Here is a 16,337-nt window from a genome sequence, read left to right on the forward strand (position 1 = left end):
CATGGGACTTCAGATGACAGCAGCCCCAAATTGTGATGCTTCATTTGTCAAATTGTTAACCAGGCTCAGTGGTTCTTTGAGCCCTTAGCTGTTGCTCTGGGTGTCTTTGTTACCTCACTGGGGACTTAGCATTTGGAGTCCTCTGCTCACTTTTTGGGAGCGTAACCACAGTCCTGACTGATGAAGATCTAAACTCTTTGAGATTACTTTATAACCCTTTCCAGCTTCATGCAAATAAAGAACTCCTGTCAATCTTTAGAGATCTGTGTTTTGCAAGACATGGTTCAAATCAGCAGATGCTTCCTGTATAGCAAACAATGTTTATAAGTCCAATTAGTTGTAACCCATGCCATCAATCTGGTTTCATTGATTGGGCTACAGGTTTTGCTAACTCCTGACTCCAATTAGCTTGTGTTAGGGTTCACATGCTTTTTTTTTTTTTTTTCAAACCTACAGTGTGAATGTTTGAATAACATTCAGTAAGCACAAGAAAATATACAGTGATTTGTGTTAATAGTTAATATATTACATGTTACATGACAACTATCTCATATTTTAAGTCAAATTTATACATAAATGAAGGCACTTCCGAAAACAGTTAAATTAGCTTTTATTGTCACAGGGTATCTGCAATAAGCTAATATCTACCTGGGCGTTTGAACCCTATCTCTATTTATGCTTATGACTGGGAAACATAATTTATTTATGAGGGTTATGATGTCTCCTACTTGGCAAAAACAAGTATACAAGCGTTGATATTAATAATTTATAGCATTAAATCGTGCTTTGTAGATTATGGTTATGGTGAAGTGTTGACTCAATTGCAGTAGTTACGAAGAACACTTACATATATGTTGTTTTCATCACAGTGCAGGAAGTAATTTAATTATATTGCATCATATGGCTGGATTGGCAAAGAAACAAACACTTAATAAAACTACATTCTCTTTTGAGCAAACATTGATTTTCATCTGAAGAAATTGGAAAAAGGGGCTTGATTTTAATTAAGGAATTCTTTATTTTTTAGACAAACATTTGCAAACTTCATGCTAAAACATGACCATTCCACACACTGCACACTTCCCCACATCAGTGGAGATCAAATTTTGTAGTGATTAATATCCTTTAATCTACATCTCAATAATCTTAATGTGCAGATGGAGCAGTGCTCGTTCTTCCCCATTCATCAAAATGCGGATCGTCTTTGCCAAAATATAATTAATTTTGTTGAAATGCCGTGATTACACAATTCAGGAACATGTTGGCCCAAGACAATTTCAATTTTAGTACATGTGTTTTGTTTTTTTTTGAACCAGCACAGCTGATAAACAAGGTTATTTTTAGAATGGAATGTGCACTGTCGGTTCACGTGTTTTCACTTTATAAAACTTTTAATTACATGAACTACATAAATCATAACATGACGACTCGCGTGCGTATTGTTTAGGTCACAAACAACAGCAACGTAGCCAACTGAAAACTACTATAGTTCCTGACATGTTTTCCACAAGAGATAGATCGTGTTAACTAATATCATTTCAAGTAATGTCAGCTGAATTATGAAATTAATATGTGTTACATTTGAATAAAGAAGCAGATAAATATCACAACTACACAGGGATTTAAGGTGAAACATTAAACATATATAGTAAGTGCTTATTTTTGAAGCTACCTTAAATTGCTTCTTTTTTTTTTTTGCTGTGCATTTGTGAAGCTACATACTGTAAAGCTAGATGGCAGCACAACACTTGTATTAACTCAGTCCTGCATCATAGATAAAAAAAGAAAAGTGGCTCTCCATCACTTTCCATTGCATCTAAAGTCTGGCCCCTTTGGTTTTGAGTTGCCATGTACGACCTCTACCATTCAACCAAAACATTTCTAATATGAATTATAAAGTATAATCATCACAATAGTGTTAAGGTCAAAAGGTATATGCATAACTCAGTCATAAAATACTTAATTCACATGAAGAATATAGGACCGATAATTATTTACAGTAGATACATCAGACACTTTACATTAAAAATGCTTAACATGTATTACATATTTGGCTGTATAAAAAAATATAGTTATTGTAGACTTAAATATAAAGTAGCTTTATATCTCCTTATATACAGGGGGATAATTACATATATTTTACTATCCGTAAGTTTAGTATACTTAGTATATTGTGTAAGTTGTACTTCACAAGCAGTTCACCATATTCAGTTCTGTTGTGGGAGAATCCTGAATATGACAGGTGGGGTTCCAGTTTTCTGTTTCTTGAGAAAAAAAATTCTCCCCTGTCAGTTCAAAGGTTATATCAGAGAAGATTGTTAGGTATTGTCTTCTATCTGAGTGGCCAAGCTGGCTTTAGAGGCTGAAGAAGAAGAGACAGAGATTCTTTATGTCCCACAGGTCTGTTTTTTTGAATTCATCCATAAATCACACACTTAGTTGACACACTGAAACCTGCACTTACGCATGCACACGCAAGCTTCTCAGTATGGATTATTAGAATCTTTCTTTTATCCAGTGACTGGCGCTTCCTCTGATGGGCCATATAGATGTAAGAGCCGTCTGGTGTGCATATCTATTTTTAAATTTGAATAAAATCTCTTAGGGGACTTATCTTCATCTGCTCTGAGCAAAAAGTCCAACAAGGATTCTGCTCTGCTTTTCCATGCCTACCTTAGGACCCTGTGCATGTGCTTTTGTGTCTGCAGACTCACTGATCAGCTTCAGTGCTCTGACTGTGTCTTCCTGTCTGAAGGGCAAGCTTTGTCACATCCAGGAGGGAGCGGCGGCGCCGCCCGTAGCCTTGTGAGCCCATCTTCCTCTCTGGGGCTTTGACCTCTTTTTCCTTGTTATGCTTGTACAGTCGATCAAGCAGGTCATGGTATACACATGTGACCAGGAAGCAGCCGGATGATTTGGATGATGCTGACCTCCTGCGTCTGATAAGTAGCCCAAAACTGAAAAGGGGAAATAAATATTTGTGCTTGATTTATTTATTTATTTATTTATTTAAAGTGCTTTCTATGGTTGTTAAATGTTCAGAGTCTGAGTTATAATTGTCATCATGATTTAAGTAGATTCATTTAAATGTGCAACAGAGGACAGATCATCCATCGTCTACAGTTACCTGTCTTTCCTCACATGATGAATATTTCACACATTGCATTTCATAATATTTTCTGTATTCACATTTTTACTATCTAAAGCTGACAGCAATTTTAAATAAGGGCACAAATGCAGCTTTTTATACCTCGATAGAGGTGAGACAGTTTTTGCATTCTCATCCTGATGTGGTTCAGCATTGATGTCCAAGTACTGCTCACTGGCTGTCACTGAACCGCTTGGGTCTCTTGTCATACAAGTCTGCAGCCATGCTTTAAGCCTGCAATGTGAACACACAAGAGGCTGTGATAGCAGGAACTGACACTGATTCACAGAGAAAAATTGTAGGATGCGAACAAACGGAATTACACATCCAAAATCTGAGATAATATCATTCCAAGTGTAGCTCAAGATGTTGTAAGAGTTTTCTTGGACCAGTAAGCACTGTCATGAAGGAATAAATATCTTTTACTTGTTTCCAGAAAATATAATTCTTGAAAAGCAAAAAAGTCCCTGACTAATAAATTTGGCGGGTTGACACTTTGGCTGATATTAGCTTATCACAGATATTGGTATATACTGTGTGACTAGTAATAAGTAATAGTAATAAAGACATGCCAAAGATGCCTTTCGATATAGTGTCTACTACATAGGAACACCAAGTTTGTTTTTCAATTGTAAAACGTCCCACTGGTTATATTTTTAAACCTGACATTTTTTATTTTCAGGACAAGCACATCGAGAAAACAATCAGGTAGCTCACCTTTTTTTCTGGCTGGAGTTCAGCTCCCCTGTGGCACCTTTTACCACTGGTAGGACCGTGGTGAAAACACAGCAGCAGATCACAGTGTGCAGGGCTAGTCTCATTTTGGCTGTGAACTGTCAGTGATAAAGATAAATTGCATTGTAGAAAATTACTTTGATCGGCTGCCACAAGTGATAAGGTTTAGACGGTGTTGACTTGGCAGGTGAGCAGCCACTTGCCCGACAGGGTAAGAAATACAGTCGGTTGGTTTGCCAGTTGCAAAACAGTATGAATGAATTTAAAAGGCACATTATTAAAGTAACATCCATCCTGAAATCTAATCAAATTATCTAAAACCCTAGAAAAAGAAAAAGGCAAATTACATTTAAAATTAAACTGTAAACCCAAACTCTTATCCTAAATTTGACAGGACATCAACACATTCCTTTGCACTCTTATCAAAATAATATAAAGCAAAACTTGTAAAAGTCACTTACCTCAGGCTTTAAACTGTAATGTGATGTAGATAGTTTTTATGGTTCACATCTAGTATGTTGTGTACTGTTAGGTGTTTTAACCAGGGCTGTAGAGTTTACCATGAGTTGAAGTCTGAAGTTTACACTGCTAATGTGAGAGGTTTTATAGTGGGAGGGAGGGAGCTGTACCTGAATGCCAGACCCAGTGGGAGGGACTGTGGGACAGTTCATGTCAACCCCGTCTGCCCCACATGTTGAAAGTCAAACCAAAAACATGCAGATACAGATTTTAATTGAGTCAGCAATCACCAAAAATACCTCATTCTTATTAGTCTAAATGTTAAGTTTTATTTATTACACCTCTTTGACAAAGTGTTGAAAGAGTTGTTTTTGTGCATTTTCAGCATTTTACGTATTACCCAGAGAGCTTTGTTTTTGGCTGTACAAATTGGAGACTTTCGTCCACCATGTCTATTTACAGATTTTTTTCCTTTCAATGTTTGTCTAAAAACGGTTTACTAAGAACCGTTAGTTCATTGGCCGTACATGCTTAAAGGCAGTTTCACTAGGTGCATGTTTAGTTAATAGCTGAAATATGTTTGCTCTCTTTCCATCTGAGTTAACCATCTGTGATTTTTAAGTCACTCCAAGGGGCCAAGTTTATTTAAATTAACAAATGTTGTTATGGCAACTGCATGCACTGAGAATTTGTGGATGGAACATGTGTTTTATGCTGAACCATTGCACTCCTGATGACCAGTTTAATGGTTCTGAGTGCTGCTTAAACCCAGGGTGAGTTACTTCCACGCATTCTAAATTTGGACGGCGTTTTCTGTGTGATTAAAGATAAACACGCATTAATGTCTTCCATGTTGATTGCAATTTAATTGTCACTGATGGGAGAAATTGAGAGGTGGCATAAGTGCAAAATCTTCCATATTTTAGAAACATACTCAAAATTACTGTCAGTTTTATTTATAAAAGATGAATACTACATTATAAAAGTGTAAGAATATTGTGTCCAAAGTACTCTCAAGCTTTTAATCCATGACTTTAAAAATATATCTAATACAGATTAATAAAAGTCAAAAGTGCGATGGATGTGTTGTACTCAAAATGTTTAGAGCTCAGAGCAGGGCTGCAGAGCATAGTGAGAAATGACGACCACAAAATTGCTGACCAACAGTCCAAAACACAATTATATTAGATTTACTACGATATAAAACAGAAAAATCCTCACATTTGGCAAACGTTAAACAGAGAATGTTTGGCATTTGCTTGATATATTACTTTAATGACATCAGTAATCAGAATTGTTAGCAATAAATTTCCTGTCAATTTAATAACTTGAATGCAGTCCAGAAAGTCTGGTAAAAGATTGGTGAAAAACATGTCACCCTAGACAGTTACAGTTTATCTATCTCAATTTCTTAGCATCCTTCAGTAAAATACATTTCAACAGTTAATGGAAGCATGTGAAGTGTAAAATGAATGTATGAATGATGAGTTAACTAAAGTAAAAATGTCTAGTATTGTAGGGACTTGACCTTTTTTTTTTTTTATGGTCACGCTAAAAATCTTTTCACATTCGCCATTTAAAAAGTCAAAATTACATGACCCAGTGCTCAGCCCTTATATATGCTCAAAATGTGCATAAAGCAAGAATCCCTTGTCACCTGGCACGGCTCTAATCATAATGTTTCTTAAATTACAGATAAACAGACCCCAACCCGACTGTAAACCATGCAATAATGGATAGGCTATATTGCAAACTGTTGTTCCTGCATTATATCATACTTTGTCATGGCTCTGTTTTGTCTTGTCTAGTAGATAATGTCCAAGCTTGTAAAATCTTTTTAGTTTTTTTTTTTTTTATTATCTAACTGCTGCACTAAACCTAACAATGACTACTCTTTTACCTACAAAGTTGTATTTAATGTTACCACCATGAGACTGTGGCCTGGTTTAATTTTCCTTTTAGAAATACAAATGCTTGTCATTGCATATATAACTTTAACCATGAAGCTGTAAGGGCCTTGAACAGGGGGGTATGTCAGGAAAGGAGCAGTAGATCTGTCAAAATCAATTCATAATCATGTTCACACCTCCAACTTTGTGTTTTATTTCTGGCAGAGGTAAGCATGATTTTACAAGCAAGTACTAACGTGCATTTTCGAGATACAGGAAAGTACATTGGTTACATAAGTTTTGTTTATGCTCTCATACTGTCCTAACTAAGCTAATAGTCTTTCACTCAGAATCCATAGAGTTTTGCTGCTTTGACTGTTTATTTGACATTGGGCGCATTTGCGCTTTTCAAGGGTATTATTTCTCAGACTGGTGCGTGTGCTTATCTAATATATTTTTCAGTTGTGTAAGTTGTTACAAGGCTTAAAAGGTGGGGTCTGAATTTGTATAAAAGCAAACTCTGATTTTGTCACTGTTGTGAAAGAGGATTTGCACCAACACCAGACACCTTTTTGATAGGGTTCTGATATTCTGTAGCTCTGTTGGTGCAGGGTGTCCAGTCGCCAGAACGGTCCGATCAAATATACATCTATGTTTTACAGTGCATGCTACTCTGCTTCTTGTCAGACTTTAAGTATCCAAAATATTGCCACAGTGCTAAAATCCTCAGACCCTCAGTGAACAGTGTTCTTGTCTTTTGAGTTCTGGGCTGTGTCTGTTTGGGTGTTTTCCTCGTTAACGCCGACACTGTAATTGTCGTCAACATTTTCATCTTCTTTTTAGCATTAGCATTGAGCTGCTGCTGGCTGCTCCCCCACACTCTGTGTGCGTCAACCTAATTGACGTGCTCTAACTCTCTTCCAGCCACACGATTGGTTCAGCACGGCACTATTTTCATTATCATTGGTTGCTTTTGCTTTCTGTCAAAACAACAAAATGCCAAAATGACTTGTTAGAGTGAAGTTTCTGCTGCGTGATTGGCTGGAAGCCCGGTCCATACTGAATAAAAAAAAAAAGCCCAAATCTTTTCATCGAGATCGACCTTGATCTTATCATGATGCAACATTAAATTCAATATTTGGCACAGCCCTAGTGGAAAGTATTTATAATACCAATCTGGAAGCCTTCCTGTTAGCTGAGAGAAGAAAATTGACTATTAGCAACAGTGATCTGGACAAATACAGGGATTTATTTATTTGTTTTTTTAAAGCGTGTGGCTGGTTTTGCACGTTTCAAAGTATGACACCTCACACTAATGCTCGTGTTTAGGTTTCTAGTACTGCAAACAGGTTCTACCATACCTGCTTTGTTAATGAGTTTGATTAGAGTTTAGTGTGGGGAAACGGTGGCAGGAGTAGATGTAGACTGATTACCTTTAAGTAAAATGCATTATGCTGTGCTTATTTATCATTCAGAGAAACAACATAAAAACAGTGGAGGCTAGCTCATAAGAAGTACTGAAATCCTTAACTGGCACAATTTCTTAAAGAGTCAAGGTTTTTAGTCACCCAGCATATTTTTTTTTTTTTTTTTTGTTAAGTAATACATCTGGATGTTATGGTGTGTTATATTCTGAGAAAATTAGTTTTAGATGTGCTAATGTTAAAGTATAGTAATCTCTGTGCTACTTTTGTGCAGACATTCGTACTAATGTTGGTTTAGTTTTTTTGTGCTAAAGTGCTTGTAAGCTGTGATGCAGGTTCATGTGTCATTTGCTGCTCAGTTCTCAGTGGTCTTTAGCATGTTTAATAAGGAAACGTGATCTCTATTTAGCACAACTGGCATCCTGGTCTTTTGATTAACTGAACAAAAATTAATGGTAGTTCTTCCCAATTTGATGAAAACCCTTTGTCTTCAAATTGACCTGCATTCAGCTGACGCAATCCCAACCCACATATCAGCCCCAACCACCGCTGCACATCCTCAACAAGTCTGTAGGCCAAGTTTTCTATAAGCAACCGTGCCAATGTCAAGTCTGATTTCATATGACTTTTTTTATGGGTCACATGAGTCATACGTTTGGGTGCCTCAAATAGATCCACACAGTGCTGTCATGGCAATAACACTGCACCTTTCACAAGCCAGAAGATGATTCAGTGATGTGTTTTAACATGAATCTCTCCAGTTCATAAAGACGGTCTCTTGTCTGGTTTGCACGCCAGTGATGTGCTGCAGAATTTAATTATTCCTAAGCAGAATTGTGCTTGTGATCACAATCTACTCCACCAGTGGCCTTGAACGGTTTTGTGTCCACATGTTTTTTTTTTTTTTTTTTTTGGCTGCTGGAATAGCTTTTCTACAGCATATAAAATAAATTAAGACAACATGGTGTTTGTTCAGGTACAGATGGAGCTGTGATTGATTTCCAAAATCAAAATCAGAGGTCAGTAGAGCACAAATGGCTGCCACCCATTATGTGATATTATTAGACATTCAGTGTCTATTAATAGATCCACGTTTTTCTTCTCGGCTTTTGTTACTACTGAGATAAAAAGGGGTGAATTATAGGGTCTTATTAACCCTGCTGTTCTGGTATGTAATATCATGGTTCTTTCTTCATAGAACTGAAAGGGTATACTCCCTGGAAATGTACTGAGGGATTTGCACTTGTCTAAATGTGAGGCCCAAACATTCCTCTTAGTTCATTTTTAAACCATGGAAAATCATAGAGTGCATTTGATTTGTGTGGAAAAATACAAGATCAGATATTTACAATTTACAGGTGGAAAATATCTGTTTGCTCAAGGGAAAGACAATGTTCCATGTATTCTCAACGATTGTGGTTAGAGGGAAATAACAGAACAATATGACCTGTAACAGTTTGAGTGCTTACTAGTGTTGGGCAATTCTGTTTTCAACCTGTCTTATTCTTGCTTGCCAGTGTGATGGGACTAGGTTTAACCTGTGATGTCAGTACAGTGACAGCTCAGTTGTAACTTGATTTCTTTAGAGCCAGTGTTTCCCCTACATTCAAAAAACTATATACACTAGCAGTCAAAAGTTGTGACACACTCATTCAATTCAATGGTAAATTATGTCCAGACCTTTGACTCGTAGTGTATATAAGTTTTTTTTTTTTCCAGCAGAGTTGGTCATTCTCTTCCACAGGTGTAGAAAAATAAATATTTTGAAGGTGCACTGGATAAGCTAAGGTGTGGATTTCGAAAGCAGCAACAAGGGGTTTTCCACTCATTGGTATCAGAGTTCACGGTTAATCATCAAGTTTACTCAAGATCTCGTCTGTCCAGAAAAAGTCTTCTGTTCAAACAAAACTTTTAGATTTGCACCATGTGGGGCCGGTAAGTCCCGCAGTTTGCCATGGGAATTCCATCACTTAAACTCAAAAGGCAATGTCACAACAACTCCCCAGAGAGATCAGTCCTTTGGAGCTGGATGAAGCAGGCCAGGACCTTTAGTCAAAACCTAAACTAAATGTGGCTTAGTGGTTAGCACTGTCGCAGTGTGACATGGTTCTTCTGTGTTGGCACATAACAAATGGCACACAATGCTAAGGGTCTTTCCATAGTACCAGGGTGACCAGTTGCATAGAAAGGGCAGGGCAGAATGGAATCATCTGCATGTTAAAGTGACAGACCTTGATATACTGAACGACCAAAGTCATTGCTCCTCTGTCTTTAAAGTAGTTGTCTGATGTGGTGCAGGCACCTCAAGAAAGAACTAGGTGCCTTCATATGGGGCTGTGAGATGACGCTGGAGAGTGATCATATTCCACCTGATTTGGAGTAGCTCTCCGACTGCATGTCCATTTCAGCAGCACGGTGGAGCAGTGAAGGTTCTGGTTTCAAAGCAATAACAAACCAGGGCCTTTCTGTCTGGAGGTTGCATGTTCTCACAAAGTCTGTGTGGGTTTTCTCTGGGTTTTTCAGTCCAGAGGTATGTAGGTTAGGTAACTGTCGACTCTAAATTGCCCATAGGTGTAAATGTGAGCACGAATGTTTGTTGCTGTGTTTCAGCCCTTTGATAGACTGGAGACTGCACCCCGCCTCTTGCCCATCTTCAGCTGGGATTGGCTCCAGCCTCCCATGGCCCTCTACAGTATAAGCAGTATAGAGAATGCATGGATGGATATTCTTATGCACTTGTGCACTTGTGCAGTGTACTTTAGAAAAATAATAAATTATACTATTCAGAAAGCAGCTTAAGTGTCCGCTGAACAGATCTGTGCAGGAACTGTAGTGTTCTTCAGGTTAACAGATGAACAAATGCCACGTTAGCATTGTTTTTTTCACATATATCTTTTCCCCCATTTGACGATTGACTTCCCGATTGACTTTCCCTTTGCAGATTTTGTATATTTATTGCAGTTTTTGTACTAAATGTAGATGGAAAATGATTTTATCGAAATACGTTGATATTGACAAATTGAAGATCCATTTCTCTTTCACTGAGGCAATGTCTTGATGCAGACACAAAAAGAAAACTCTAGGAAAAACATAATTGGCTTAACCTGGTGCAACACAGTTATGTTATATGACGGCTAGACAGACTTAATTTAACTTTGGACTTCAGCATTATTCCATCTGTTCTGTGCCAGAGATTAAACGGATGTCAAACCATCGGTCTCTGTTTTCTCTGTTTCATGAGACTACAGGTATATGTTGAATTGCGTTACCATAAAGCTGCTCTAGATTTTTATCTAAAGATAAATCTGTACAGTCATAAGCTGGACTGAAGTGTTTTGCCCAACTTGGCCCATTAGTTTATCAAAGATGTCTTTTTTTTTTTTTGTCTTGGTGTTGAATTTTAGATTTGTTACAGTCACTTCTCGCTGTCATCAGGCCTCTTTCTGCCAAGTGCGTGCATCCTGTGGCATTCAGCTGCTTTGCTTTTGGCCGTCAAATACTCTCACAGCCTCTCATAAGTAAATATCCATGTGCTGAAAAATGTGCAGATATTATAAATGATGCTGCATGAGAGAGAGTTAATTTTTGTAACATTAGAATGATTCAGTGCTAAAATGAGCTGTAATTTTTCCATTATTAGGCAGTTCAAAATGTGAGTTGTGTGTCAGGATAACAAACCAGAAAGTGACTTTTGAAAGCCAGAAATCTCAACACATTATTGCACCACAAATGTTGTATCATGCTTTGATTTGTCCGACTTTAAAGCACTGTCAGCGCTTCCCAAAACAGTAGCGTTTGTGTATGATTCATGAAACAAAGGGAAGCAGCACTATTTAACAGATATCATCACAAATGACTGAGTTATTTTTTATCACACTAAATGTTTCATGGCAATTTCTTCTTAAGTCAGAGGTCTCGTTATTATTATTATTATGAACTGCAATTAGTTACTAAGAATCAATTGTCTTTTTAATGTCACCAATTCACGAAGAGGTAAATAAATGGCAAGGTTCAAGTTGTATTCATTTTGACAGCATTACATTTTTTGTTACTTCACTCCCATATTGGGCTTTTACATTTATGTCAGTTTTGAACAGGTGGCTAAAATTGCTGTGGATTAATTGTCTATGATGTATGTAATAAAAGTACCACTGAAGGCCGCGAGTATAGGGTACGACAGTGAATTTGTCTCTGGAGACCTGCCCGTGTTTCTCTAAATGTGATTTACACATGATCCCTGTGACTGCTGAGTTCAGCGTTGTATTTCCTTCTAAGCTTGATTAGTATTAGTTGTGTGCTGGTTTAAAGTGATGTATTTATTAGTTATTACAGATAGATTTCATGGGCCAGTGATGCGTTGTTACATTTTCATCATAGCAAGCCAGTATCTTGGAAATTACATCAGTACAAAAGGGTAATAAATTATCATGCTAACTTTACTTTTTGACCTGCAATTGACATACATTTGCAGTTTATAGCCAAAGTATCTGGTGATATTGGTTTCTCACTTGTCTTTCATTGTTGCGTTGTAAGAGCAAATACGACAGGGATCGATTTGGAGAGTCTTGAAATTCCAGTGGGTGGGGTGCAGGATGGAACATGGATTTTGAAATCCAGATAACTCTGCACCTGGCAGAGTAGTCACTGATATTGATCAACACTGTCAACAGCCCAACGATATTATCCATTTTGTACTATTGGCCAATAAATAGCTAACTTCTTAGTCTTAAAAATATTTATAGAAACACTGCAGTCTGTTCTCAGTGTTGGTGCAGTACTTTTATTTGGTTTCAAAACACCTCTGTGTGAGTCACGCTAGCACACAGTGACATGCAAAGGGTGCTTACGAAATGAATTGGCTCTAAACTCTTAATTTTCTAAAGGTCATCTGACATTTTAGTGTGTTGTGGGATTTAACATTAATTATTCCCCACTTATATTTTTCCTACTGGTGATGGGATTTGAACTGGCAACCTTCCTGTTACAGAACAGCTTTGCTATCCTGTCTATCCTGCTTTTCACAGGTTTATGCTTATTACATTCAGCTTTTGTATCTTGTCATAGCTAAATCTATGACTACTGTTAATAAGTGCATTTACGAGTAATAAATTCCTTTTCCTTTGCTAATAAAATCAAGTCTATACCCATGGACTGTATAATTGAGAGATTTTATTGTTCGCTCTCTAAAATTGTTTATCCTTTTTATTTTTGTACTAAGGGAACAAGTAGAGCAAATGTAGATCACATTTCCAAGATGCTGTGGGGCTTTGTTCCACATTGTCTTCTCCAATTTCAACGGATTGATGTCCCTCAAGTGCCCTATAAACATGTTTCAAAAATGACATGTTTACTATAGTTATCCCTGAGAAGTTAACAGTGTAATTGCAAGTGATGTTTCCTTCTCCATCACATTCTGCTGCCATGAGTCATATGTTGTTACGGAGGCATCTCAGGCCACAGTCTTCGCCCAATGCTGTGTTGATAGTGGATCAAAAAACTAAATCTGGCTAGTACTGCTGGCATTCACTCACCCTGGTCTCCCCACAGAGTGATTCAGACCCTTTGAAATGTGACTCTGGCACTCAGCTGAATGATTGTATAAAATTTCATTAGACTTGCCGAGTTTATCTCTAGTTTTGGAGCCAAAAGATTACTGTCACCTTGTCTTCATTAGGACTTTACAGTTTAAAACATATTTTATCATTTTCAGTTTAAATGGAGCGAGTGGGATTGGGTAACCTGAATTTATTGTACTTCTTTTTATAGATACGCTTTTTTAAATAGTACTGTCACCTCTGTTTTTTTTGGAGATTGCACACATTTGTTCACATTTGTCCTTTTCAGACGTGGACAACATAACATTTCTGGCTTCATGATGGCTCTTAAGCTTTCAGACATGTTCGTTAATTCAGTTTTATGCGGTCATGACATTTAAAGAATGATCATCAATGGCGCAGGATTTACACCTGTTGCATGAACAGGGAGTGATGTGACTTAGTTATCAAGGAAGGAGAGTGTCATCTGAAAATTTTCATTTTCCAGTAATTCAAGATTCGAGTATAAAAACCTTTTGCTGGTGTGGTTTGGTGGTTTTTGTTTGTTTGTTTTTCCTTAAAAATGTCTTCAAACATGAATTTATCATAATAATTGTAGACCAGTTTTCAGTCAGTCAGCCGGTTGAATTTATTAGTGTTTGCTGCTTCAGACCAACAATAGATGACACTAATTAAATTTATTTAATTCCTAATTACTCTAATTCAGTTTTGTAAGATATTTTATTTATCCATGCAGTTGGGATGAAAAAAATATAAAAAAAAGCAGTGAAATTATTTTTTGCCCAATGTTTATTTTCTTATGTTGCGCCAAATGCCAGTTAAAAAAAGTCTTTGTGTTTAAAACAACTTAAAACTAGATCGATTCATAAACAGTTTACTTTTTGTATGAGGTTAAAAGTAAAAAACAACATACATTTAATTCCTCTGCTCATATTTAACTTTGAGGTGTGGTAGCATTTATGTTAATCTGATGTCAAACACGTTAGCCGTGACCCGGACTTGACTGACAGAGTAAAAAATGCCATTTCTATGATGTCACTGTGACATTTAGGTAAAAATGACTGGGTGCTTATTCATGACAGAGACATCAAAAATTGCCAGCATACTTCTACAAGGAGGTGCACAACTGAAAAGGGTTTAATTACATTGTTAGTGGGTGAGTCCTATTATCAAATTTTCTGGAGCATAACGATGCATGATATTTTTTTTGTTAAATCATATTGACTCAAAAGATTGTTCAACATAAATTGCGGCAATTTGACAAAACCAGTTAGGGAGGTATTGTTGAGGTGGAGGAGTGGCAAAGCTTCCACGCAAGCGTCGTCACTACGGGAGGATCATTATGGCAAAGATCAGGTGCCATTCCCTCGCTTGAGTCATGTGTCTTTTTGACAGGAGAACAAAGCTTTTTACGTTGCTCCATGATCATAAATAGCAGCTGCAGTTTTACCTTGATGACAAGCTTATCCCAGAGGAAGAGAAAAAGGGTGTGTGCTTAGTAAAGCGACCATGATATAGGAGAGTGCAGGTAAATTCTCCTGTCTGCACTTGGCCTTTCACCCGGTAAAGAGCTCCACTGACTCGTTGCCTTTCTTCCTGCGCTGGGGTAATTTTAGCATGATTACATACACTCTGCTCAATTAAATAGGATACTGGTAAACAATGCCCTGGTAGGAGGCCAACTCCAAACTTGGCTCAGTCATGATAAGTCAGACAGTTTTAACTGAAAACTAACTTCATGTGCTGGCAGGAGTGCAGCACAGTCCATGGGGGTTGTAGCATTTTTTTATTTATTTTTTTTTCACAGAAACACTTGTGTTTTATATTTGCGCCTTGCCACACATTCTTTTGTGTTCATGGGGGAGGGAGAAGATGAGACACTGACTTTTGAAGTTTTTCTGTCTTGTCACGTAAGGCATTCCTCACAAAGTAAGATCACTTAAGAGAGTCAGCCATCTCTGTCTTCTGCCATATCACAGTTCATATCAGGCCAAATTGTAAAAAAAAAAAAAAAAAAAAAAGTCTGACTGCATTTGTGTCTGTTTTTGTGTTTGTCTGTCTGTAGCACATTTAGGGTTAGGTTTTTTTAGTTGTGTGCCTTGCTGTATTTTTGTGTTTGCATGGGTGAGAGCATGCAGTGCTCACACATTAGAGTGTGGGCAATCTGTGTATGCATGCATCGTGTTTTTTGCATGCAGGTGTGAATCTGTATGCATCTGTGTGTGGATATGTCTGTGTGCTTGTGCATATGATTCACAGTATGTATGTGTACATGTACCAACTGTGACCTATGAGTAAAAATACAAATGGGAGGTCAGACTGGCACACTGCTCACCTTTAGCTTGGCTCTTCGCGTTGTCAAAAGATATTTATATCTGGAATGAACAATTGAGAAAGATGGGTTTGATTTCCCCGCTGTGGCCTCAGACTCGGCCTTCCTGTGGGTGCAGAGTCAACCTCAGTCAAATCCGCTGATTAAAGCCAGATCCTTTGTCCCAAATTCCGTCTCCTCGCACCCTTGATCCTCACGAATCTCTAAACTAGAACCTTCAGTCATTGGTTTAAGTCCCACATTACACAAATCTAACTCTAATATGTTGTGAAATGTCAGGAGGACGATGTGGAGAAACATGTGCTGGTGGACACGAGGGAAGACACGCAGGTGAAATAAGGTTGAAGGTGAAATTCCACCAGTTGGGCAGAGCTGCTCTTCATAGTAAAAATCACTGTAGTTGGTGTGAAGTGGAATGCTGCTGTTAATTCCTCACTCTCTGTGTTTTTCATTTGTATGAGGTGGAGGAAGACATCTGTTTGTGCTGTTGACCCTTGGAGGAATTCCCCGGGGACCTTTTAATCTTACATAGGGATCTATAATGTGAAGATGCAGCAATATGCTATTTTTGTCAACTCTTACCAGATGCTTTCATGAACTCTTAATATGGCTATATCACACCCCTGGGGTTCATGAATTGTCATATGTGATACTGTGAATGAAGGTAAATGTTCTGCAGGTGTTTTATTTTACTGTCCCTAGAGTATCCCTCTGCTCCGTAAACTTCCACAGGCCCCAAGGGCTTCCGAGAACCACGTTAGCTATAAATAACCATAATTCTCAAAACTTTCGAAC

Source organism: Mastacembelus armatus, chromosome 6 (genome assembly GCF_900324485.2).
Source record: "Mastacembelus armatus chromosome 6, fMasArm1.2, whole genome shotgun sequence".
In the NCBI taxonomy this organism is placed as follows: domain Eukaryota; kingdom Metazoa; phylum Chordata; class Actinopteri; order Synbranchiformes; family Mastacembelidae; genus Mastacembelus; species Mastacembelus armatus.